We start from the raw sequence: 27,488 nt of genomic DNA on the forward strand, positions 1-27,488 counted from the left end.
GGAAAATCCTGAGCTACTAAAGATGTGTTTACATGGGAAGATCCAGAATGTGAATGACTCTTTCAGTAATGCTGTGTGAGGCCATGTGTCTAAAAATGTATTTGTTGGCCTTATGACCCTAAAGTTAGCAGTGTCTGATGCTGTAATAACTTTTAATGGTGGGAACTATGAAAGACTTAAGGTTCTGGAGAAGTTAGGGCTAAGATTTGGACAGAACACAGCTAAAGGACTGCGGGAACTGGATGAGCTTCGTGTACGTGAAGCAGAGTTAGCTGTTCAGCAAATGACAAAAGAAGGAAGAAAGAAAAGGAGAAGGCAAGCACTGGGCTGTTGCGACACTGAAGAAGACAAAGATTATGGGCCAGAACATACATAAAATACGCAGAAATGTAAGTCTGTATAAGAATTTGTAATAAAAAAGTTTTAAACCTCAATAACTCTGAACTACATTTTTTGTAATAAATGACCCGTTTTCTAAAAAAGTGCTGATGGTAGAGATTTGAAATTTATACAGCATTCCAAGTGTGAGATTCAACACATATGGAACTATAATAACTAAAATAGCCTGAGTTGTTTTGTTTTTATTTTCATTTATTTACAAAATTCTGTCCAAAAATTGAGTGTTTGAAAAAAAGATAACATGCCCCACAATAAAATTTTAGTAATAATTCTAGTTCAGTGCATCTAGAAAGGTGCATTCAATAATTATGGAAAATTGTAAGTTGGTGTCTTAAAAAGTTTCCAAGATAATGGGTCACAAAATTGGATAATTTAACATTGATGGCATAGGACATACAATGACCCCTTATTTGTGTGTTCAGCACGTACAGCAATGCAGTGCTCTGCAGCGTGTCCCTTGCTGGGCACTAGGCTGGTAATTCGTTCTTGTGGTAGTGCGTTCCACTTCCCTGCTAATGCGGTTGACGACAGCTGAGTGGTCGTTGGTGCACGTGGACTTGCTGCAATACGTCTTTCCAACGAACCCCACACCTGCTCGATGGGATTTAACTCGAGCGATCGGGTGGCCAGTCCATTCGTCGAATATCCTTTCGTTCCAAGAGCAGCTCGACCTGGGCTGTTCTATGCGGTCACACGTTGTCGTCCATAAAAATAGTCACAGCTGAATGCAACACTAAAAGAGGCACATTAGGGACGAGTACAGTGTGACAATAATGTCGACCGATGAGTCTACCGTTCAAAGATTTGAAGATCGGTAAGGCCGTGCAGCATTATGCCTCCCCACACCGTAATACCTGCCCCATGAAAACGATAGTGTTCGAAAATGTCTCTGGGTGTATTACGTATTCCCACCTCTCGCTGTAGGAGGGAACGTCCAGCTTTGCCGAACATGATCATTTTGGTGGTCCACGTGCTATAGTGTGGGGAGGCGTAACGCTGCATGGTCATAACGAACTTCAAATCCTTTAACACGGTACACTCACCGCTCCATCGAGATGTGTTACTTCGCAGTGGCAAATCATGCGAAAATTATTGTTCTCTAAGTCTTGTACACCAGTGTAGTTTCTTACTCTTTTCTCACTTTCGTGTGCCACAACTTTTCGCAGATTGGTCAGCCTCATGTAGAGATTCGTTTGATGACTGACTTATGTGCTCAGCGTGTAGGCGACTTCTGCCGCTTGTGTCACGTGACTGTAATTCCGTGCTGTGGGTCGCCTGTCTACGGAGACATCGTCTGCGTCTTCTATCCTTTGTCTGGCCTCGTCGACTCGGCCACACACAGAGACATTCCTGCTGCCTTGATCGACACAGACTGAGCGAGATAGTTCACTGCTTACGTGCCCACTGATAAGAGTCGTAGCTGATAACACATCGTCGTCTGTGGCAGGAGCAACGGCACGTCCACGCTGTCTCTAGGTGTGTCCTTATCCTATAAGAAGAACGAACTGATGATTATTCGTCGTAGCGGTGCGCGGATCTGCATGCCTCAAATTTCTTCGAATATTACCTGCAAATTAGTGTATTCACACTGTCGAAATTCGCGTCCACTGTGGCAAAACACTCATGACTAGTTGACACTACATGCAAGAATGGTAGCTCACGAGACGTACCTTACGTTGACCAGGAACTAACAAGCACAGTACAAGATCTCGAGGTCCAACTTTTACCATCCTTTTACTTTAGTTATAAGTAGGGTTGGCAGAAGTCTCGGTTTCAGATTAAAGAAATCGGTGTCCCGAAAAATACTTTCACGACGGCAGGTTGTTCCGGATTTCTGAGAAATATTTCATGCCATCTATTTTTTCTCCTAATTTTTGTGTGTATCTACACACATCAAAAAAAGTTTTGCATCACCTTGGTTCCGAAAGTTCCGGAACATGTACAGAAAATTGGAATAGAGTTCAACATAAACATCATTTCCACCTTTTTTATTGCTCGTGAAAACCACACATTGCATGCTGTAACACCATACAGCGAGACTTTCAGTGATGGTGGTCCAGATTTCTGTACACACCGGTACCTCTAATACTCAGTAGCACGTCCTCTTGCATTGACGCATGCCTGTATTCGTCGTGGCGTACTAGCCACACGTTCATAAAGGCACCGTTGGTCCAGATTGTCCCACTCCTCACGACGATTCAGCGTAGAGCCCTCAGAGTGGTTGGTGGGTCACGTCGTCCATAAACACACTATCCCAGGCGTGTTCGACACGGTTCGTGTCTGGAGAACATGCTGGCCACTCTAGTCGAGCGATGTCGTTATCCTGAAGGAAGCCATTCACAAGATGTGCACGATGGGAGCCCCAGTTGTCGTCTATGGACACGAATGCCTCGCCAATATGCTGCCGATATGGTTGCACTATTGGTCGGAGGATGGCATTCACGTATCGTACAATCGTTATGGCGCCTTACATGACCGCCAGCAGCATACGTCGGCTCCACATAATGCCACCCCAAAACAGCAAGGAACCTCCACCTTGCTGCGCTCGCTGGACTGGGTGTCTAAGGCATTTAGCCTGACCGAGATGCCTCCAAACACGTCTCCGACGATTGTCTAGTTGAAGGCATATGCGACACTCATCGGTGAAGAGAACGTGATACCAATCTTGAGCGCCCCATTCGGCATGTTGTTGGGCCCATCTGTACCGCGCTGCATGGTGTCGTGATTGCAAAGATGGACCTCGCCGTGGACGTCGGGAGTGAAGTTGCGCATCCTGCAGCCTATTGTGCACAGTCTGAGTCGTAACACGACGTCCTGTGGCTGCACGAAAAGCATTATTCAACAAGGTGGGGTTGCTGTCAGGGTTCCTCCGAGCCATAATCCGTAGGTAGCTGTCATCCACTGCAGTAGTAGCCCTTGGGCGGCCTGAGCCCGGCATGTCATCGACAATTCCTATCTCTCTGTATCTCCTCTATGACCGAACAATATCGCTTTGGTTGACTCTGAGACGCCTGGACACTTCCCTTGTTGAGAGCCATTCCTGGTACAAAGTAACAATGCGGACGCGATCGAACCGCGGTATTGACCATCTGGGCATGGTTGAACTACAGACAACACGAGCCGTGTACCTCCTTCCTGATGGAGAGACTGGAACCAATCAGCTGTCGCACCCCTTCCGTCTAATAGCCGCTGCTCACGCATGGTTGTTTACATCTTTGGGCGGGTTTAGTCACATCTCTGAACAGTCAAATGGACTGTGTCTGTGATAACTTTTTTTTAGGCTAAATAACGAAATTTGTTATTATCGCAGCTGACTGAGTCTCTTAATGAGTGTTATTGCGCGGTTACGCAATGTCAGTTCAGTTTTCACTTTGCAGCTACATGGTTCTATGTTTCTGAATAGTATCGCGGTTAATTTGTTATTAAAACATTATTGTTTCTAGTAAACTCATACTACCAAAGAGGAAGTGCTCACTCCAAGTAACATTATCAGAAGAATGGTTCTTCATAAAATGGAGAAGTGATCATGAAGTACAATGTGTAATTCGTGTTATGTTTCCGTTGCAGGTGGAGGAGGAACAAATATTAAGGATCATTTAGCAATCGTAAAAAATAATTCAAATGTGTGCTCTCCAAGCACTTCAAAATGGACAGTTATTTTCTTTCAAATTCATTTAAACAGGGCAAATTAGCAGCAGCAGTGGAATTAGCAGTGTGCTACCATACAGTTAAACCTCATATGTCTTTGAAATCAGTCAACTGTACTTCTAGGCTACTCTCCAGACTTTTTAATGATTCCAAAGCAGCAAAAAATACTTTGGACAGAACAAAAATCAACAGCGATTGGGAAATGAGTGCCAGCGCGACACTGCCAAACAAATATGCGATGATCATTTGAAGACCGTTATTTTGGTATAGCTACAGACGGTAGGCATCACAATGCCAAGAAAATGTTTCCGTTAATTAATTCACTTTTTTATGCTTATGAGATGGTCCTCTTTCTACTTCCCAAATTACGCTCATTTTTGTTATTTTAAGAGAACTGCCCGAACTGTAGTTATAAGTAAATATTCTAACCGCACAACCTTCGACGTCAAGGATAGTTAAACCACTTGCGTAATGTCACAGAGCCAGATTCTCACCTTTTGTCATCATTGTTGCTCCTCCGATGTGAAAATTGTTCCTCATGCGCGGTTCCGCTCAGTAATTGATATTCTGGAGAGGCGAAATTCAAAACCTAGTCTGGTCATTCAGCTTTACATTTCCGTACCGTAGCCTATTTTAATAATCTCAAGTTAAAATGTTGGGATGAGTTCCTTTAACAAGACTTCAACTGGCTTCTTCCACGTCCATATCCAAGCGAGTTAGCTATTTTTCCTTTCTTTTAATAATGTCGCTAAGACTTGTTTCCCTTCTTTCTTCGATTTGCTTATGATCAAAGGCAGTTCAAATTTCCTGGTCCTAGTAGACGTTAGCAGTTGTTTTACATTGCTTACTCACTCTCTGATGGAACGGCTCTTTGATGTGGCAGAACATTTGTAAACAATGGTGTAATACAAATCAGTTACTGAGTTTGACCAGTCTCCAAATTTGCCGTATGTTTTTAACAGTATAACGTCGTCAGATACGAGCGACTACGTATTGTGAAGTCCACCTCCATAACTGAACGGACAACATATCTTATTTTTATGCGGAGAGCCTGGCTTAAATTCCCAGTACCGGAGGAGGGGTTCCTTAATGGGAGGGCTGGAATACGCAACACACAACCTCGTGAGGCCAGCTGAAGAAATGCTTTAGTGTGAAGTAGCGGCCCCAGTCTGGAAAGCTGACAACGGCCGGAAAGCGGTGTGCTGACTCCATATCTCTATATACAGCATCCAAACAATGCATTACACAGAAGAGACAGCGCAGCAGTTGGCCTACATCGCTTGGTCCCTTGGGCCTGATCGCGAAATTAACTTCTTTTTTCCGAATATTCTGGATATCATTTCGAACTTTATTATAGAGTCCACTAATATATTTGCGACTCCTTTTACATTTTTGATACGTTTTCTGTACCTGTTTATTGAAAGCGTGAAGGTAAACATAGAATTGCTTGCATTCGTTTTGCTGTGCGTTGAGGACGTAATTTGGTCTGATAAATAACGAAATATTTTTGGAAGTATTATTGGCCACTTTACGCGTTTGAGACGAGCGTTTTCGCTGCACGGATGCGCGGCAGCCAGAGGTCGCAGACGACAAAACGCTCTCACTCCTGTGGCCCCAGCAGTCAGCACACGAGGTCTGAGAGAGGTGCTAACGCAGGCCGCTTTGGCGACAAACTGCGAACGGCCGCTGCTGCGCTCTTGCGGGCAAACCAGCAATTGCTTGGGGTCGCGCTCACGCCAGCGGCCAGCTGCTCGTGGCGCAGTTCTCAGTACGGCAGTTAAACTCTTCAGTGTTTTATGAGTCACCGATGCGAACTGTTGCATCAGCAAACTGTTAGGAATGAATATTTTGGCAACTATAAAACTGTCTTCACAAGATTCCTATCCATACATCTGAATTAATGTAAAAACAATCGACAGTGGTATCTCGTTAATCCGTTCCTCAGCAATCCGCATCTCCGGTTCATCCGGATCGGTTTTTAAATGAAGCAACTCTACACTATTCAATTTTCTGTAAGTAATAGAAGTAATGGACAACAACGACGATCATGGAATTTAAATTCAGCCAAGCGCCGTGCATAGATGGGACAGTTTCAGTTAACAAGATATCATTGAGTTGCACAGTACTGAATTACCGAGTTTCTTGTGACCGTAAAATGATATCAAAGAATGTGCTAGAGTCCACGGGCAAAAAGCTAAATGCACGGCATATAATGGATAAAGGAAAACTGTTGCGAAAAATTGTTTCTGAATTTCGTGCAGGAATTTCAACGGTATCATAATGAAAAAATAACCGGAAGGAAACTGAAGACTTTTGTTTCAAAATAATGACTCCTGTGGACGAAGTTATCACCGTTTGTTCACCTGCAAACAATGACGATAGTTATAGATTATCTGACGAAGTTCGCGCTAAATTTGAAGACATTATGACATATGCAGAGGCAATAACGCAGCTCAACGGGAAAAAATGTTAATTTGGAACGTCAGGCGAAAAAACTTTGGCTGAACTGGTGAGACTCAGCGTGATAAACGAAGTACGAATTTGGCTGAAAAGAAATTTACTGGTTATTTCAGCACATTAAGCTCAATGTGTTTCTCTCTCCTTTATTGTGCGAAAAAATTTGTGCGTCTATGTGAAAATTAATTTAACGTCTGTGTCAACGGCATTTTAACCGATGTCATTCTTTTTTTTTTTTTTTCAAAATATCCAGACTATCCTAATTTTCGATAATCCGTATGACCTACGATCCCACCTTGTCTGGATAAATGAGGGTTCCACAGTTCTGCGGAAGGTACCCTATAAATTATTTTGCTCTTATTAGGGGCATTCTTAGAAACACTTTCTTTTGGTATTTGTTTTAGTCCACTATATTTCGACTGCATTCTTTATGAATGTTCAGTTTAGTGCAGCAGTTCAGGGTTTAGTAGTTATTCACGTTCTACTTTTTCACTGGCCTGGGATTTCAGTAACTCACATGAAGATGGAGCTAGTTTCCCAGAGAAGTAAATATCGTATCCACCTGAATTTTATCCAAGCGAAAAAACAGACTGCATCTTCCGCCTGATAAATAGTTCGTTCGGAGAGGTCATGTGTGAGAAGCTAACTTCTTCTTTTGTGGTTCGCCCTCCAAGAACATTGATGTACTGTAGCATGCTGTGCTGTTTGTCCATGGCATTTCTGAACAACAATTCTGTGCTCAATCGAGACCATTGATTAAGTTATTTAGCCAGGATAACCTTCTACGTCATGGACTACGTCTGCCATCAATCTTTCCTTGAAGTACAGTTGTAACAGGTAGCAACTGTCGTTGCACAATATGACCAAAGTGTTCGAGTTTGCTTCTCTTCATGGTACTGAGAATTTCGAAATTACTGTTCATCTGCCGCAGTACAGCCACATTTGTGACTTGATCCGTCCATAATATCCTTAAAATTCTTCGATAGGCCTAAATTTTAGATGCCTCCAATTCCTTACCCAATAATGCCGTAAGTGTACAAAACTCAACTCACCGAGTAGAATACTGAACTCATAGTATCGAAGTAGTCGAGTACGAAGCGTGATACTGACATCACAGCTAGTCAGAACTTCTGGAAAGGAATTCTGGCCTGTATAATTCAGAAGTGAATTTCGTCAGAAAAGTCTCAGTTATCTTTGATCTGAGACACTAAATATTTATATGAAGAAACCCTTCCGATCTTATCGTCACCGAGTGCAAGATTACTTGAATAATGATAATTGAAACCAACAGCTGTATCGTACTCCAGTGTGGTTTATTCAAAACACGCTACAAGTTTCGACGCCAAGAAGCGTCATCTTCAAGTCCCAAGCGTAATCTGCCATCAACATACGAACCACAATGACAGACCAACGGAGTCTTCTAATGGAAACACTACAGCTTAATAAGCTCGTTACACCAGCATGTGCAACCAACAAAACAGAGTCCGATCTTATCGTCACCGAGTGCAAGATTACTTGAATAATGATAATTGAAACCAACAGCTGTATCGTACTCCAGTGTGGTTTACTCAAAACACGCTACAAGTTTCGACGCCAAGAAGCGTCATCTTCAAGTCCCAAGCGTAATCTGCCATCAACGTACGAACCACAATGACAGACCAACGGAGTCTTCTAATGGAAACACTACAACTTAATAAGCTCGTTACACCAGCATGTGCAACCAACAAAACAGAGTGCAGCTGGATTCCGTAACTTCCAGTAACAAACCCACAACTAGTCAGACGACAGCCACGAGGGAGGTGACCATCAGAAAAGCTGGAGAGGTGCCACAGTGGTTAGCATACTGGACTCGCAATCGCGATGACGACGGATGAAATCCGCGTTACGCCGTCCAGATTTAGGTTTTTTGTGATTTCCCAAAATCGCTCCAGGCAAATGCCGGGATGGTTCCTTTTAAAGGGAAGTGCTGATTTCCTTCCCCATCCTTGAAACATTCCGAGCTTGCACTCCATCTCTAATGACCTCGATTTCGACGGGACGGTAAAGTCCAGTCTTCCTTAATTCATCAGAAAAAGACTGAATAAACAACGAAAGGGTAACATTCTACGAGTTGGACTGAAGAATGTCATAGGTTTGAACGTAGTAGGAATGCTACAATATCTGAAAACGGAATTGAAAAGACTCAGTCTACATATACTGGGCGTCACCGAAGTGAAATGGAAAGGAAGTAAGGATTTCTCGTCAGATGAATGTGGGATAACGTCAACAGCAGCAGAAAATGTTGTAACGGGTGCAGGATTCGTTAAGAGTAGGGGGGTAGGGTAGAGAGTGAGTTACTGTGAACAGATCAGTGACAGGGCTGTTCAACAACAATAGTTCAACTATAGATGACGACGTCGCAAGCAGAAGCTGAATCTCTTCTTCAAGGCCGGTGTTCACCTAATCGGATGAGAGAGACCGCCTGAAAACCTCATCCAGGCTGGTCGGCACAACGGCCCTCGTCGTTAATCCCGTTGGTCGGGTCCGGAAAAGAGCCTGCGAGTGTCCCTCAGTCCAGGAAGCGGTGTGCTAACGCGCGCGGTGATGCGGGCGGATAATGAAACAGAGCAAGTATATAAGACTACTGGCATCGCGTCAAGCTTTTATTAACCACCAGAATTTGAGTAAGGAAAGACAGAAAGAAAAATCTCACCACTAAGAAGCAAAAAGTAAAGAGTGACTTCCCGAATACAGGCAGAAAGGACAGACAGTGTCAGCAGTCCTCTCACAATTAGACACTCGCACTTCCATAGTCTGTAGATATGTGTACGTAATCATGCTGACTGAATGCCTAATAATGGTGAGCGCACATTACGAGTTTATATCGTATAAATTACAGCGTTGTCGAAGTTGTGACAGTCTGTTGCTGTTATAGCTCTTAAACTGATTGCACGACGTATGTACTTCTCAAGTTTTCGGAAGAATTCTTTTCAAAAGCGAAATTTCTCTAAACTGCAATTTATTGGGTGTCGCCTGTCGGGAAGGGTGTCTTTCCTCTGCGGACATTGGCCCCTTTCCTTACAGATACGCGAGAGTTGGGCCGCATATGCTTTTGAGGAGTGTAGGAGAGTATAATAAACTAAACTAAACTAAACTCCTCCCGAACAGGTCGTGAAGGGCCAATGGTCCGACCGGTCGCCGTGTCATCCTCAGCCCACAGGCGTCACTGGATGCAGATACGGAGGGGCATGTGGTCAGCACACCGCTCTCCCGGTCTTATGTTAGTTTCCGAGACCGGAGCCGCTACTTCTCAGTGAAGTAGCTCCTCACTTTGCCTCACAAGGGCTGAGTGCACCCCGCTTGCCAACAGCGCTCGGTAGACCGGATGATCACCCATCCAAGTGATAGCCCAGCCCGACAGCGCTTAACTTTGGTGATCTGACGGAAACCGGTGTTACCACTGCGGCAAGGCCGTTGGCAGGTGAGTGTTATGGATGCGTGTGTAACTGAAGTGTTGTTTGTGCTGCATGATGATGAGAGAAGGGCGAGGTTGGAAACCGATGCCAGCACAGAGCCTACTCCTCTCGAATAGTGTCAATGGGACCGCCCGAGTGTTAAGGGTACGTATCGGCACTTCGTGAGGTACTTCGGAGTGATTTTGAATTTAATCCTGTGTATTATTGCAAAGGCTGGTGATTAGAAACTTTACGTCACCACCTCTTCTTCCTGGACGGCCAAATATTTGGCAATGACAGTTTTCACCATCAGGATTCGAACCGGCTTGCATCCGAGTAGAGCGCCACCGCGCAGACGTGCGATAGTGAATATCTGCGAGGGAGTTCTTCCAGATCCATAATGCACAAATGAGCTTTAAGTACATAATATCTACTCTAAAATGTAACTTTCCTTGAGATTAAGCTTTGTTTGTTTACTTCGTCCCAAAGAGTAGCATTTGAAGCGTTTTTTATTAATCACTTGTAGCTCATTTCATGAGAAGAAAGACATATGTCAGCGCTATGCCATATCTTATTTCCGTTTGATGACGTTATGCTTATGGCATTACAATTTTCTTGCCATCCACGCTCCTTAGTTACACACATCAAAAATACTTTTACATCAACCCGGTTCCCAGCTCTCCTGAAGACAGACGTTGACTGTAGTTATTGTATCACAGACGCAGTCTCTTTGACTGTTCAATGACGTCACTAAACCCGCCCAATGATGTAAACAAACATGCATGAGCGTCTATTAGACGGAGGGGGTCCGACAGCCCATCATTTCCACTCATTCCACCAGGAAGGAGGTACACGGCTCGTGTTGCCTATAGTTCAACCATGCCTAGACGGTCAATACCGCGGTTCGATCACGGCCGCATCGTAACTTTGTGCCAAGAAGGGCTCTCAACAAGGGAAGTGTCCAGGCGTCTCGGAGTGAACCAAAGCGATGTTGTTCGGACATGGAAGAGATGCAGAGAGATAGGAACTGTCGACGACATGCCTCGTTCATGCTGCCCAAGGGCTAATACTGCAGTGGATGACCGCTACCTACGGATTATGGCTCGGAGGAACCCTGACAGCAACCCCACCTTGTTGAATAATGCTTTTCGTGCAGCCACAGGACGTCGTGTTACGACTCAAATTGTGCTCAATAGGCTGTATGATGCCCAACTTAACTCCCGACGTCCATGACGAGGTCCATCTTTGCAACCACGACACCATGCAGTGCGGTACAGGTAGAACCAACAACATGCTGAATAGACCGCTCAGTATTGGGATCACGTTCTCTTCACCGTTGACTGTCATATGCCTTCAACCAGACAATCGTCGGAGACATGTTTGGAGGCAACACGGTCAGGCTGAACGCCTTAGACACACTGTTCAGCGAGTGGAGCTAGGTGGAGGTTCCCTGCTGTTTAGGTGTGGCATTATATGGGGCCGACGTACGCCACTGGTGGTCATGGAAGGCGCCGTAACGGTTGTACGATACGTGAAAGCCATCCTCCGATCGATAGTGCAACCATATCGGCAGCGTATTGGCGAGGCCTTCGTCTTCATGGACGACAATTCGCACCCCCATCGTGCACATCTTATGAATGACTTCCTTCAGGATAACGACGTCTCTCGACTAGACTGGCCAGCATGATCTCCAGACATGAACCCTATCGAACATGCCTGGGATAGACTGAAAAGGGTTGTTTATGAACGACGTGTTCCACCAAGCACTCTGTGGGATCTATGACGAATCGCCGTTGAGGAGTGGGACAATCTGGACCAACAGTGCCTTGATGAACTTGTGGTTAGCACGCCACGACGAACACAGGCATGCATCAATGCAAGAGGACGTGCTACTGGATATTAGAGGTAACAGTGTGTACAGAAATCTGGACCACCATCACTGAAGGTCTCGCTGTATGATGGTACAACATGCAAAGTGTGGTTTTGACGAGCAATAAAGAAGGAGTAAATGAAGTTTTTGTTGATCTATAATCCAATTTTCTGTTCATGTTCCGGAACTCTCGGAACCGAGGTGATGCAAAAAATTTTTTGATGTGTGTATATAAGGTTATCATTAATGTTAACAATCGTTCGAGTCAGAGTTATATACTACTTTCAGATTAAAGTAAAAAACAATCAGAATTTATGTTTCATCTACGTGAGGTCATCAAAGGCAGGATAGCAAGGACTGGGAAAGAATGGGGGAAGACATCTCCAATTCTGCAAGTCTTGCCGTAGAACTTTGTATTCGTTGTGTCCCCTAAATTACGAGCTAGTGTATTTAGCAGGCAACACTAGCAGCAAACTTAGAACTCGTACACATGGCCGAGGCTTGGCTAGAAGCCGCTAACTCAACTTCACGAAGCAGCGAGACGGTCTCAGCGTCATACCTATTTCTGTAAATTATCAGCCCAGCTCTGCGCTGTTTGATCCTTACTGATCTCCCTCACCCCCTTCTTCTCCAAACTCTCCACTATTCGTTGCCCATTAGTGTACAGGCTGCTTCATCTCCCGGCAACGTCAGAAAAGAGCTATGTTTCTATGTTTTCAATAGCTGACAAACTGAGTAAGTTTTTACTCAAAAAAAAAAACAAAGAAACAAACAAACAAACACATGCAACAAGTGATTCGCAGTATAGTCATCTCCATCTCCTTCCACAACAAATATGGAAAATACTCGTGCAACATATAATGTGAATGCTGCCCAAAACTCTATATACGCTCAACACACAGAAGCTTTCAGACGCGATCAACTTCGTTATTCACACTCTCGAACAACTCTGCTCTTCGAAGATAGTTTATCAGAGGAGGACAAAGGTTTACAGATGTAACCACATTTACACAAACACAAAGAAATTGTTTGTTAAATATATATCTGGAAGACATTACACAGTTCAGTGAATTCTGAGCAATAAGTAAATCGGAAATTCAGCAGTTGGAAACAAGGAATACATGGTGTAGAAAAAAGTAACAGAGCAGTTTGGATAGTTACCTGGTTACATGGTCACAGATACATCGTAACGGTGTGGAACGACTCTGTTTAAAGGCCGTTATAATTCGCTTTTATGCAAGCGTGCAGGCTAGCTAATTATATATTAATATAACATTAATAGCTCTTTGTGAAATTAATCCAGAGACATCGGTAGTATACTTGAAACTTCCGTTCTATTCATGTTTTAAGTCTTTAAATGAAATTTCACCTGTGAGATGGTTCTCAAAAGAAATTTTTTTACTTTTTTTTATAGGTAGCTTTGCAATCATTCATGCTTTTCACATCATTGGTCCCGTAATTTGCTCGTCACAGCGTATTTTTTTCTTCATCGACATCCATCTGAAGGAAGCATGAAGAAGGCCATACATCATCTGTTGTTGCAATTATGGGCATTTCCTACAACTTATTTCATGACAAAATATATTTACCGCGAAGATAAGGATTTTAACAGGATGATTATAGTAAACATTAATAAAGTACTATCGCTGTTGGAGCAGAAGGATGGTAATTTTTGAGTTTTTAGGGAAGTCAAATGAAAACCGAACATCCTCCGCAACGGAACCATGGAATGTTTCCATTCAAAAATAACCACCACGCGCGTTACGAGATGCATCCCACTGGGTGACGAGACGATCATTTCCTGTTTCGTAGAACACGGTCGTCCGCAGACGGATCCACAACCGCACCCAATCTTGCCTTCCTCTCCGACTAAAACCGACGACCACGCAAGTGTTTCTTCAAGTCGCCGAAGATGTGAAAATCACACGGTGAAAGATCTGGGCTCTACGGAGGATGGTGTAGCTTTTCCAAACCATATCGCTGAAACGCAGCCTTCGTCCGATTGGCAGTTTGGGAACGGGCGTCATAGTACAACACGATGATTCCGTGCGACAGCATTCCTGTATGGCGCGTCGCCTTTTTTGTATAGTGTCTTCGTAGCGCTGATTGTGGTTCCACGCTCGAGGAACTCGACGAGCAGAGGATGCAGCTCGTTGCACGATAACGCCACGCCCCCACATTGCCAGTCGGACAAAGGTTAAGCTTCTGCGATTTGTTTGTGAAACAATGCCACTTCCTCCGTACAATTCCGATCTTTCACCGTGTGATTTTCACTTCTTCGGCGACCTGAAGAAACACTTGCATGGACGTCGGTTTCTGTCGGAAGAGCAAGGCAAGAGAGCGTGCGGTTGTGGATCCATCTGCGTCCGACGGACGGCGTTCTACGAAACAGGAACTGATTGTCTCGTTTCCCAGTGGTATGCATGTCTTCACGCGCGTGGTGGTTACTTTTGAATGGAAACATTTCATGGTCCCATTGTGGCTGATGTTCGGCTTTGATTTGACTGCCAATTGTACGTCCAGAGACATAATACATTATTAGCAAACATAGCTAATAAGTGACGTGTTCCACTGATCACAAGTACGATAAACGTTGTCCTTTGGGACGTGGCATCCAAACAAAGACATAACACATAAAAATGAAAAAAATATTAATATTTCTGCATTATGAGTGTATGACCATGGCTATTTATAAGGTTTTTTCTGTAAAAATTATTTCTGTTTAGTAATTCCCCTATAGTATAGAGGGAGTTCTCAAGGATTTTTATGGCAACATTTTTCATCCATTTCTGTGTCAAAGTTAAATTCGTTAAAGGACAATGCAGATTATTTTTCCTTGTAGTACTGTACTTGTGACTATTTCTGTTACCACCAAACTGAGATGGATTATTGATAACAGGCCGGCCGGAGTGGCCGAGCGGTTAAAGGCGCTACAGTCTGGAACCGCACGACTGCTACGGTCGCAGGTTCGAATCCTGCCTCGGGCATGGATGTGTGTGATGTCCTTAGGTTAGTTAGGTTTAAGTAGTTCTAAGTTCTAGGGGACTGATGACCTCTGAAGTTAAGTCCCATAGTGCTCAGAGCCATTTGAACCATTTTTGAGCCATTGATAACAAATTTCATAAGTAAGTAAACGTACTGTGAGGTTGTCGTTAATATTAACAGCACCGTAGAGAGATGCTCTCAATATGAGCATGTTTAAACTTCACATACAATTCTAGTTTCATATCTCGCTTTCTCGAATATTCTTAAGTAATTCTTTTTTGGATTTGATGCTATCATAGTATCGTGAACAACTGAGATCTTTAAAGTTATAACTGACGATCAACAAATTCTATTCGTCAGTCTAATGTATATTTAACATGGAGAATATCCTTTCCAAAGCTGCATTGTGGGCAGGGATTGAAAAAAAGTATTTCACAATTTTTAGAAGTTCTGTATGTTCATCTTCAGAACGATTGTTCATCAGATCACACCTTCTGTTAGATATGGTTTTCTCTAATAATGTTGAACTTGCTTCCGATTTGAGATGTCCATTTAAAAAACATTTTAAGGCAGTTTACTTCATCGAACAATTCACTATCATCCACAGTAACATTTCTTTTCTCAGATAGGTTACAGCATTTTTTACATTTTTCCAACTACGTTCTTTGCTAATAGTTAATCAATCGAACACAGCTGATTCATCGTACTGCCTGATACATTTGCTAATGTCACACTACAAACAAAATAAAAAGGGATCATATTTTTTCTCAACACATTAACAAGCCGGCCACTCTCACATTTAGAGATGACGTCTCCTACCTTTAGGTGAGCGAAGTTTTCTTTAGCCCTGACTTGCAGACTTCACAGAGTATCACTCAGGACAGAACACACTTCCACTGGTGTCTTTTTATCACCTTCAGTGTGCAATAACTGTTTGTGCAGATAACTGGAGACGCTATGAAGAAACCATAGATGTCCTCCAGCCAGAGGATTTTCATGGAAAACCCTGGTTGTACAGGGAACATTATATTCAGACATGAAGTAAGATTTATGAGCCTCGTACGTTTACAAAATTATTTCAATTGCAGACATAAGTTACAGACATCTTTTCTTACTATGAGAAAGTATTGTTTTACTTTTGGGTTCTCACAGTATAAACTGCAAAATTAGGCACTACTTTCTGGACAAAAACTTTGCATCCATCTTCAGGCTGTCTGGAGCAATTCTACCAGCATTATGTACAGCGTGGTACAAACAGCCACTTCCTGTTTTGTTGTCTCCCAATTTTTTAATTCTTTCTTCAGTTTACTGAACACATCGTTGGAACCAGGTCGTTCTAGTCCGCCAAAGCTGACATCGGTGTTTAGTACAGCCAAACGCAACACACTTTTGTGACACTGTTTTTCTGAAACACTGCCAGCATAAACTTGACTAGAATGAAATTTTCACTCTGCAGCGGAGTGTGCGCTGATATGAAACTTCCTGACAGTTTAAAACTATGTGCCGGACCGAGACTCGAACTCAGGACCTTTGCCTTTCGCGGGCGGGTGCTCTACCATTTGAGCTACCCAAGCAGGACTCACGCCTCGTACTCAGAGCTTTACTTCCGCCAGTACTTCGTCTCCTACGTTCCAAACTTCACATAAGCTCTCCTGCGAAACTTGCACAATTAGCACTCCTGGAAGAGAGATATTGTGGAGACATGACTTTGCCACAGCCTGGGGATGTTTCCAGAATGAAATTTAACTCTGCTGCGAAGTGTGCGCTGATATTAAACTTCCTGGCAGATTAAAACTGTGTTTCATATACTTGACTACGTTTTCTGACGTGGAAGTCTAAAAATCGAGTTTTCTACTGTTTTATAAATTTGCAACCGGCGGTTGCAATAGAGAATTAAAGAAACCAGGTGGAATCCGGATAAACTGGGTGATTTGGTGAACTTAATAAGAGTTAAAAATACAGCGATGAGCACAGATTTCGCCATTATCCCCAGAGCTGCTGTGTTAATCACAGAAATCGTATACTTCAATACGGCTTTGCTATCGCTGCGCTGTGTGCACTTATCTCGCCAAGCAGATGATACGGAGAGCATTACATGAGTGTGCCGCACCCCGGAACGTGTTGCGTGTCGGGAACACGGAGCGCTGACGTCACAGCAACAGATGTAGAGGCGGTGTCCAACAGGTGGGCCGTTGTCACAAGCAGGCACAGGTTATGAATTAAGCCACCCGGCCGCGATCGGAGATAAACGTCATCCCACGCAAGAGGAAGTTGTGCTGCGCAGAACGGATAGACAATATTTATCACATTCGTGACATGTCGTGGTTTTCAGTTCGAAGACTGGTTTGATGAGCTCTCCATGGTAGCATATCCTGTGCAAGGCTCTTCATCTCTGCGTATTTACTGACACCTACATCCGCTTATACCTGCTCACTGTAGTCAAACCTTCGTCTCCTCCTACAATTTTTACCTCTTACTCCACCCTACACGTCCAGATTGACGATTCTCTGATGCCTTGATGACCCAGGATATATGATCTATTCAATGATCCCTTCTTTTAGTGAAGTTATGCCATAACTTTCTTTTCTCAGTTTCATTCAGTACTTCTTCATTAATTATCTGATCTACTCTAATCTTAAGGATACTTCCGTTCCACTACATTTCAAAAACTCTGTTCTCTTCTTGTATGAACTGTTTAAATTCGACATTTTACTTCCGCACTACGCTACACTCCAGACAAGTACTTTTAAAAAAGCTTTCTAAGTGACACCTGAGTGTATATTCAACGCTGACAAATTTCTGTTTCAAAAATGCTTTTCTTTCTGTTGCCAATCCACATTTATATCGTCTCTACTTCGCCCATCGTCAGTTAATTTGCTCTCCAAACAGCAAAACGCATCTGCTACATTTAGTGTCAAGTCCTAATATAACCAACTTAATTCGACTAGTCTCCATCGTCCCTTGCTTTAATTTTGTTGATAACTTTTTCCAAGACGCTATCCAGTTTGTTCACCCGATCTTCCAAACCGTTGCCGTATGTGACAGAATTACGATGTCACCAACAAACCACAAAGTTTTTATATCTTCTCCCTGAATTTGACTGCCGTTTATTGAATCTGTACATTAAACAAGCAATAAAGAAAGCCATGGAAAAGCTTCGAAACCCGTTTCGAAGCTTCTCCTTGGCTTTCTTTATTGCTTGTTTAATGTACAGTTTCAATAACGCAGGTGTTAGGCTACAACCCTGATTCACTCCATTCTCAAATAGTACTTCTAGTCAACATTATCAAAAGTTTCCTTCAAATCTACAAATGCTATAGACATAAGTTTGCCTTTCTTCAGTCTATCTTCGAGGATAGCCCGTGAGTATTGCCTGCTGTGTTCCTTCATTTATCGGGAATCCAAACTGACATACCCCGAAATCATCTTCTGTCAGTATTTCCATTCTTCTCCAATTAGTTCGTGGCAGCACTTTGTAACCATGATTTATTAAACTAATGATTATGAAATATTCACATCTGTCAGCACCTGCCGTCTCGGGAATTGGAATTATTATTACGTTTTATGTCTGTAGGTGTATCGTTTATCTGTCATATCTTTCTCAGCAAGTTTTGTTTTCCCAAGGATTTCAATAATTCTGGAAGAATGTCTACTCCTGGTGCCTTGTTTCATCTTAGGTCTTTGAGTATAATAACGAATTCTTGTTCCTGTATCATGCCCCCATCTCCTTTTCATCCTCTTGCATTTCTCTTCCCATAATACTATCTTCAAGCTCTTTTCCTTTACAGTCTTATATACACTGGTGTCCAAAATTAAAGCAACAAACCACTATTTCCCCGTCCTGTGTCTTATTCACGATATAATCATACGAACTGTCAACAGACGTCCGTGCGACCGTGTTGCACGAAAGATGGCATTCCACTTAACGGACAACCACGCCAACGATGACTTCAGGACACCTAGGACACCTATCAAAGAGGTGGTGTTTCCCGGGTAGTCCCACATCCACGATCACTGTGTATACAGTCACAGACGGTGCAGTATGGAGACGCCTACCAGACACTCTGCAGTGGAGGGCCATAGGTAAAATGGAAGCAGGACAATCGCAAACTGACGCGGCCTGATGGGTGAAAGTGAATCGTTCTGTTGTTTCTCGGATGTGGCTACAGTTTATAGAGACCCGAGCTGTATCCCGAAGGGTAGGGCAGGGCCGACCACGTGTGACATCAGAAAGAGAGGATCGTTATTTGGCTGTAAGGGCTCGACGGTACGCCTTAGTACCGCAACTGGAATCTGACCTCGCAATATTCACTGAGCGTGTTGTATCGAGGCAACCGGTGCACAGAAGGCTTCGGCAGAGTGGCCCTTATTGTCGGAGACCTGTTGTACGTGTACCTCTGACGCGTCTTTACGGAAGGGAACGGCTAGAACGGAGTCGCCAAAATATCACCCGACTGTCGCATTGTGAACCAATGCTCTTTTCACAGATGAGTTCTGGTTCGGTCTGGAGAGTGGCTCTCGACGGATTCGCATCTGGAGGGAACGTGGAATACGATTTCGGGACCAAAACAATGTGAAAACACACCGGTATCGAGGAGGATCCCCAATGGTATGGGCAGGGATTATGTGGACCACTCTAACATCTCTTCATGAAATTGTACGGATCAACCGGAAAAGTTTAACTGCTGTCAGGTATCGGGATCTTGGGATATCATGTGCAGCTGTTGCGAGTTGTTGAGGGCTTCGTATTGATAGACGGCAACGCCCGACCACATAGAGCACGGGTGGTTGACGTTTTCTTGGAAATGGAAGGAACTACACGCAGGGCGTCGTCTGCTCGTTCTTTCGATTTGAATACCATAGAGCATGTCTGAGATGCATTAGGGAGACGGGCTGCATCAGGTCAGCATCCACCAACCATTCTCCGAGACTTACGAGCCGCTCTGCGGGAAGAATAGGCCTTAGTGCCTCAACTTGAGATTGATGACGTAATCGACAGCACGCACCGTCGTTGTCAGGCCTGTATTGCTGCCAGAGGTGATCACACCCCATACTGAGCCCATTAACCAGTTGTCAGAATGCATGTGCAAATCTCTTAAGTTGGCGAAAACAAAGAACATTTATGTCCGCCGTTATGCAAGTTGCAGTTATTTGCGATCTGTATTCTTTACATAGTTTCTACTTTTCTCTCACCTGTTTACGCATTTTTGTAGCAAAATAAACGCAGCCTTGCAAATTTTCCGTTTTTTTCCTTTAATTTTGGACACCAGTGTATATTCAAGGCACACTGCACCATTTATGTACGAATGCAGGTTACTCCTTTTATTGTCTGTGATTCCCTACAGGACCTCCGGAAAGTCAGATGCGATGCATTCAACCACCAGTATTTCTTTCGCGGGGGCACGTTTGAGAACTTAACAACGTAGTATTCAAGTGGAAACTAGAGTTTTTTCGTTTTTAGTACATATTCGTTACTAATCTGCTTTTGGCTGCCCTGTAGCAGAGTTCATGGTGGTAGAAGAAATATTCACTGCCGCTTTCTGGTCGACAAACGGTGGGGAGATAATGATGTACATTGCTCATCCCTGACACCTGCGTCCAGAGCTAATCTCAGATTTCTCCATAGTGCCTCATATAGTGAGACCATGTGCCACTGTTGACGGTGATCCATCCGTGGGAAGGGAACGCGACACTCACAGAACCCGTTTGGCGTTATTCGAGATGGATTCCGCATTGGTTTCACCCTCTCCCTCCCTTCATGTCGTTACTCATAACAACACAAACACAACGTCGTACTAGACAACCACTCAGCCGTGCGATATAGATACACCCCTGTCATTTAATAGCCCATCGGATGTAGGTAACGACAAATCCTCTCCACTATCACTTTGTCCAGGACAGCAATGCAATAATTCACTCATTGTTTCCAAAGCTGACTGACGAGTATTTACTGGATTGGCCTTCACCACTGAAACATGTACAATTATTATCAAATAACACATTTGGTTGGGAAATGATTTGAAGAAGCTGTTACTGTTTAGGTTTTCAAACTTCTTTCACTATCTTTCACCACTTTGAGTGCTTTTACGCCATCTACGGATGTGTAACTTTGTAGACTGATGTGAAAGCAGTCGATAGCGATTAGGGGTAAGAAAAAGAATTACAAATTTATGGTAAGGTCTTATCGGACCAAACTGCTGAGGTCATCGGTCCCTAAGCTTACACACTACTTAATCTAACTTAAACTAACTTACGCTAAGGACAACACACACACCCATGCCCAAGGGAGGACTCGAACCTCCGACGCGGGGAGCAGCGCGAACCGCGCAAGGCGCCTAAGACCGCTCGCCTACCCCGCGGGCAAGGGTGGGGGGGGGGTGGGGGTGGGGGGGGGGGGAGGGGGGCGGGGGGGGGTGGGGGAGGGAGGTAAGAAATGATTCGCATCGTGATCTGTCAGTCATTTTGGCCACTCCTAGTGATAACTAGTGCTAACTAGTCAGGTCCTCTTATCATAAAAGAAATCAGAGAGCCAGAGATTACTTCATCGGCTCGTTGCAATACTGTCTTGTTTCATGCCAGATGGAACTGCTTTCTCTGTAAATGGTAAAATGAAACTTGAGCTGATAGTAGTTACTGACAGCATTTTACAAAACGATTCTGCGAAGTTCTGTGATACTTACTTTTAATAACTCTGCATTGTTGCCTGTGCCTTGTCATGGACTTACAATTGCTTGGTTCAGGGGGCATGTAGCGCTTCGGTGATTCAGGAGGTGAAGGCGTTCTATACCAACTATCATAGCGTCTAGCGAGGCTGTAGCAGGAGGACTCGTGTCGGTTTGTGCTAACATTAATTTTCAAGTGTCGTTCCAATAAGCGTGAGAGTGACTCAAAATTGATTGTTTTACCTTTTGCTTTGAGTGAAAAGAATGGAAATGCAGCTAATCGTCTCATACCAGACATTCAGGACCAAAATGTGTGATCGCAGGAGCCAGAGACTTGCATGCGGCCGTGGTACACTTTGCAAATTTAATCAATAGTTGGTTGCTGAAAATACTCCGTCGGTAATGTACGCTACATTTTGGTTTTCCAAATTATGATGATAAACATATTGTATTGTTTTGAATTATTGCCATGATTCAGCTAGAAAACTAATTAACATTTGACGTTAACCCAATGTATAGGTTATTCATCAGAACACACATCACCGCTCGCAACTCTTTGGACGACAAAATTGTACAAACAAATTATGTATCGATTCCACAGCAATAAACGAAAGTTATGCCATTGCTAACATCGATTTCATTACAGGCGGCGCAGTAGAGGGACGGACGGTTAGAGTTTGATTTCCGGCCGGTGATGAGGTCATTGGAGCCAGAACTCAAGCCTATAAATTATGGGGAAAGAAACTGGGTCGCGTCCTTTTCTAAAGAATTGTCCCAGCATGTGCTTAAAGTGATTTAGTGAAACTGCAGATTACGTAAAGCCGGATGGTGGACGGGGGTTTGACGTTGCTTCTATCTGTTACGACACCACTACAAAGCAGGCAGGAGGGTTTGTGGAGGAATGTGTGATTGCTTTCTGTGGCTTGTTGGGGAAGAAAGTGGCTTTGTAGAATGCCTGGTGGTCGAGATGCAAAGAAACAAGCTCAAAAACTACTTCGCCCGTGCTATTCTTTAACAAAAGGTGCCAAAATATAGTGTGGACAGGTGGAAATGACATTACTTAGTTGTCAATAGGATTTCTGCGACAAATCAGAAGCTCAAACTGCCGTTGTTTATTTAAATTAGACGTCCCTCTACCGGTACAGTAGGTGATGAATCTGTACAGGCTAAACGACAGTACGCAAGGTTACTGATAAATCATGCATGCAGTATAGATTTAATCTGTGAGTCTACTTCCATATATCGAGTAAACATGTTACGACGGAATACTTCTATGTCTAACCATCTCCGACATCTTCTGTATCAACTACACTGAAATCTAGAAAAACACTTCGAATCTTATGAATTGTGTGCACGTACCTAATACGGCTAGGGGTCCTTTCCGTGGGTTAATAAATTGTTTGCTATTGTTACGTTAAATGAAAAGAACGGCAACAAAGGTTTAAGTGGACTGTTAAACTAAAAATACAATTATACCGCAAATCACTGGCGTAATATCGAACATCCACCATTATTTCTTCTACATATCCCAGTATTCGTCTTCCAATACAAATTTTGCCCTCTAATGCTCCCTCTAAAACCATGGCACTTGTGATCCGACGTCTCAGCACATGTCTTATCATCCTGTCATCTCTTCCAGTTCGTATTTTTACCTATCACTTCGCTCGAGCACTCTCTGGACAATCCCTTTTTTCATCTTATAAGTGAACTTAATCTTCAGCAACCTTCTGTAGAACTGCAACTCAAACACTTCGATTCTCTTCTATTTCGGTTTTCCCACAGCCCAGTATTCGATTACATACTATGATGTACTGAGAACATACATTCTCAGAAAAAATCTTTCTCAAATTGTGAACGATGTTTGATACTAGTAGACTTTTTTGGCCAGAAATGCCCTCTTTTCCTGTACTAGTCTGCTTTTTACGTTTTCCGTGCTTCGTTGGTCATGCTTTATTTTATATAGGTTGACTCTTACACAGAAGATTACAGCAACCAGCCACTTTCTACAGTGCTATTTATTTAATTAAACAGCGCTGTTACCGGTTTCTAACCGGTAGGTTCATCTTCAGACGGGTGGTTCACGTTTTACGTTACATTTCGTGTTTTGTTTCTTCACGTGACGAAACTTTCCTGGGGTGGTGATATCCTACAACCAAAACAAGATGTGAGACAACGTCTTTTTAATTGTAATTGTGCCTCGCGACGATTTTAAGTGACGTAAACAAATTATTATTATTAAATGGAAGATGTTTCGGTTGCTTACAATGAAGAATCCGCGCCATTACGTTCCAGTGCATACTGCGTATCACCTTGGATCATCACCACCCCAAGGAAGTTTCGTGAAGTGGGGAAACAAAACACGAAATTAATGTAAAACGTGAACTAGCCGTCTGAAGATGAACCTATCGATCGAAACCGGTAAAGGCGCTGTTTAAATAAATAAACAGCATTGTAAATAGTGGCTGGTTGCTGTAATCTTCTGTGTAAGAGTCAGCCTATATTTTGCACGCGGGCCGAGCTCAAAATGACAGTTTTTGACAAAATAGCATTGTGCTTTGTTTTGCTTACAAGGTAGTTGAAGTATTTCCCCCCGTCTTCAGTTTGATATTAAATTCGTCGTTTCTGCTAGTCATCGATATTTTCATCTTTCTTTTGTTAACTCTCAGTCCATATTCTGCGCTCAGTACACTGTTCAACCCATTCAGTAAGTCCTGTATTTCTTCTTAACTTCCACAGAAGATCACCAGTGAATATTATCATTGGGTCCTTTCACCATGAATTTTCATCCCACTTCTGAACTTATTTTTTATTTGCGTCATTGCTTCGTTGATGTATAGAGTGAACAGCAGGGCCGAAAGACTGCATCCCTGAAATAACCCTTTTTAATCTGAGCACTTCTCTTAGTCTCCCATTTTTACTGTTACTTCTTAGCTCTTGTATATGTCACTTATTATCCATCTTTCCCTAAAAAATATCTATTTTTCTAAGGATTTCAAAGGCCGCAACTACTGTTATGCGTTTTCTAGGCCAACAGATCCAGTGAAAGTGGCTTGATTTTCTTTGTGTCTGAACGTCGCTCGAGGAATGGCAGACCGTTCTTCCTCAAGAGCAAAAACAAAATAGAGCTTTAGCGTCTGGAACACATCGTTCTAACTCATCTCAAAGGTGTTCCGCTGGGTTCAAGTGGGGTGTCTGGGCAGACCTGTTCATTTCAGGAATGTTATTGTTCACAAAGTATTGCTTCACAGACGTTGTTTTATGACAGGTGCACTGTAATGCTGATAGAAACAGTCATTGTTTCAGAAAGGATCCTCTTCTGTATTACATCAAATGTGTTCATATGCTTCCGTATTTAGCGTTTTCGATGACCACATCGTAACCAAGAACACCCTCACTCCCCTACCTTTATACCACCTCCTCCGTACTCCACCGTTGGCACCACACGTGATGGATGGTGACATTCTCCAGACATTCGCCGAACCCCAACCATTCCATCGTACTGCTGCAGGGTTTAGCGTAATCCATCACACCAAATCACTCGTTTATAGCTATCCATTGTCCACTACCGTCACTCTTTACACCACCTCAAACGTCTGTTAGCGTTGACTAAGCACACGTGTGGCTTGTGAGGGGCTGCTCGGCCATTCTACTCTATTCTTTTTTACTTTCTACGCACAGTCATTATGCTATCTGGTCTGTTGATAGCGATTTGGAACTCACAAGTGATTTCTTCAGCTGATTTCGTGCGATTTTTTACAATCAGTCCCCGTCTCCACTTGGACGTCCAGTGACCTGCCCACATTCGAAGCCACTGGACTCTCCTGACAGATATACTGTGCTGTATGTGCTGCTCTACTGATAACACAACACTCCCCGCCTCCTTTCATATTGGCGGGTCCGCCTCTGGTAAAATCTAGTATCAATTCTGCATTATGTAAGGCGTTCGGATGCTTTTGATCAGACAGTGTAGATGTCAAAGCAGATAAAAACACTTCTACAATTGTGGGTCGAAGTTGTGTTCTTAATGACAAACAAGTCGAGAACTGAGGCGTTTATACCCTAAATCACAGTTACTCTCCTCTGACATTAAGTTGGTGACATAATTACTATAACCACTTTTTTCCGAAGATCTATGCTGTTGCCGGAGCAGAAAGGCGCATATAAAAGTCGACATTTGTGATTTTATAATTTCTCTCTCTGAAAATTCGATTCGAAATACAGGTTCCGGAGAAGCTTAGTGAGAATTTAGTTAGAAAAATATTGTATATACCCTAGATAAAGGTAAAGAAGGTAACATTCGGTAAATTTAAGCAGGTAATATTGCTCAAATCGTACCCTTTAAATGAAAACTACTGTATTTGATAGGGGAATTTAAGTAACACAATTTGTTTGCGTCCTGTGAATGTTTTTTGTTTAAGCTGTCAACAAGATTCAACACAAAAACATAAATCTTTCCTCAAAATGAGTTTTCAACTTTTTTAAAACTGTATATTCGGCACGTGTAAGGTGTCTGGTTTTCTAATCCGCACCTCCTATAGCTAAGTCGTACGTGGGATAAGAAGTCAGCGACGACATCACAAATCCATGGAATAATGCAACAAACTGTCACAAAAAACAAATTTCAAACTATAAACGTAACGTTGCTTCTGTAGTTACAGATAATGAAATTAAAAGTGAGAAATAGAATATGAAATATTAACAAATTAAACGGCTTAATTGACGTATCGCAAATCAATTGGGTTGAACGCAGATGTTGCATAGTGCGTGTACCAGACCTTTACACGCACTGAATCATGTCTTCTTCTCCATTGTCCTTACACAGATGACATAACTAATTCACTCTGACCGTTCGTGGTCTAGTGGTTTGCCGGCACGGTAGCTCAGCGTGTTCGGTCAGAGGAATAGCTGCCCTCTGCTATATAAAACCTGAGTGTATGAATCATTGATGAACCTGAACGGGTATCATGGGACGTCCGCACCGAACAAATCCAACAAACAATGTCTAACAAAATGAACGTAAAAAGAAAAAGAAAAAATGGCCAGCGTTGCTACCTCTGTATCACTGGGTCCCGACCGAGCGAGGTGGCGCAGTGGTTAGCACACTGGACTCGCATTCGGGAGGACGACGGTTCAATCCCGCGTCCGGCCATCCTGATTTAGGTTTTCCGTGATTTCCCTAAATCGCTCCAGGCAAATGCCGGGATGGTTCCTTAGAAAGGGCACGGCCGATTTCCTTCCCCATCCTTCCCTAATCCGAGCTTGTGCTCCGTCTCTAATGAAGTTAAACAGTAATCACCTCCTCCATGGGGTCCCGGGTTCGATTCCCGGCCGGGTTGGGGATTTTTCTCTGCCCGGGGACTGGATGTTCGTGTTGTCCTCGTCATTTCATCATCATCATCATCATCATCATCATTCGTGGCATGGCTGTGTAAAACAATTGAGCTGTGTAAAAATTGGGACTTTGTACGGGTGCTGATGACCGCGCAGTTGAGCGCCTCACAGACCAAACATCATCATCACTCTGTCCTTAATCTTCTATTCTGCGCACAGGTTTCTTCTTTCTATTTTCGTTTTCTTTTGCTTCTATAAGGACTTAATGTTAGTTCCATTGATGGTTTAGATCGTTTCGTATTTTTATTGATAACTGTTGTTATACACGGGATGGGAGATAAAGTGTTCAGTTAAGACTTTATTATTCGACCGTGGCAACACAGTTTGTAGCATTGTAGAAGGTGCACAGTGATCATTGAGTGGTGTTACAATGTCCGGCGGGCTCCCAGATTTTCGCTTCGGTTCCGCCTGGAGATTCTTGGTCCAATTGGTCAACAGTGTGCACAGTAATAGCTACAAAGTCCACTTCTTTGACGACATTTCTATCTCATGGTCACAAGCCTGTTACCTTAAAACCTTCTAGCGGTATGTCCAGACAAACTAATCTAGGGCACGCATTACCCAGGAATTCTGCAATGTTAGTTTTATGACACTGCCTGGATTTGGACGTAGCCACGAAGATACCGCTTTATTGTAGTTGTG

The 27,488-nt window shown here is 43.2% G+C and overlaps 1 protein-coding gene and 1 pseudogene across 4 annotated transcripts in view; one reads left to right on the plus strand and one right to left on the minus strand.

The window, feature by feature from the left end:
- Positions 1–27,488, plus strand: part of LOC126473763 (G-protein coupled receptor Mth2-like) — a 641,204-nt gene that overhangs the window by 353,752 nt on the left and 259,964 nt on the right. The window lies entirely within an intron of this gene.
- On the minus strand, positions 9,845–9,962 carry LOC126425222 (5S ribosomal RNA; annotated as a pseudogene).

This window comes from Schistocerca serialis, chromosome 1 (genome assembly GCF_023864345.2).
Source record: "Schistocerca serialis cubense isolate TAMUIC-IGC-003099 chromosome 1, iqSchSeri2.2, whole genome shotgun sequence".
Taxonomy (NCBI): domain Eukaryota; kingdom Metazoa; phylum Arthropoda; class Insecta; order Orthoptera; family Acrididae; genus Schistocerca; species Schistocerca serialis.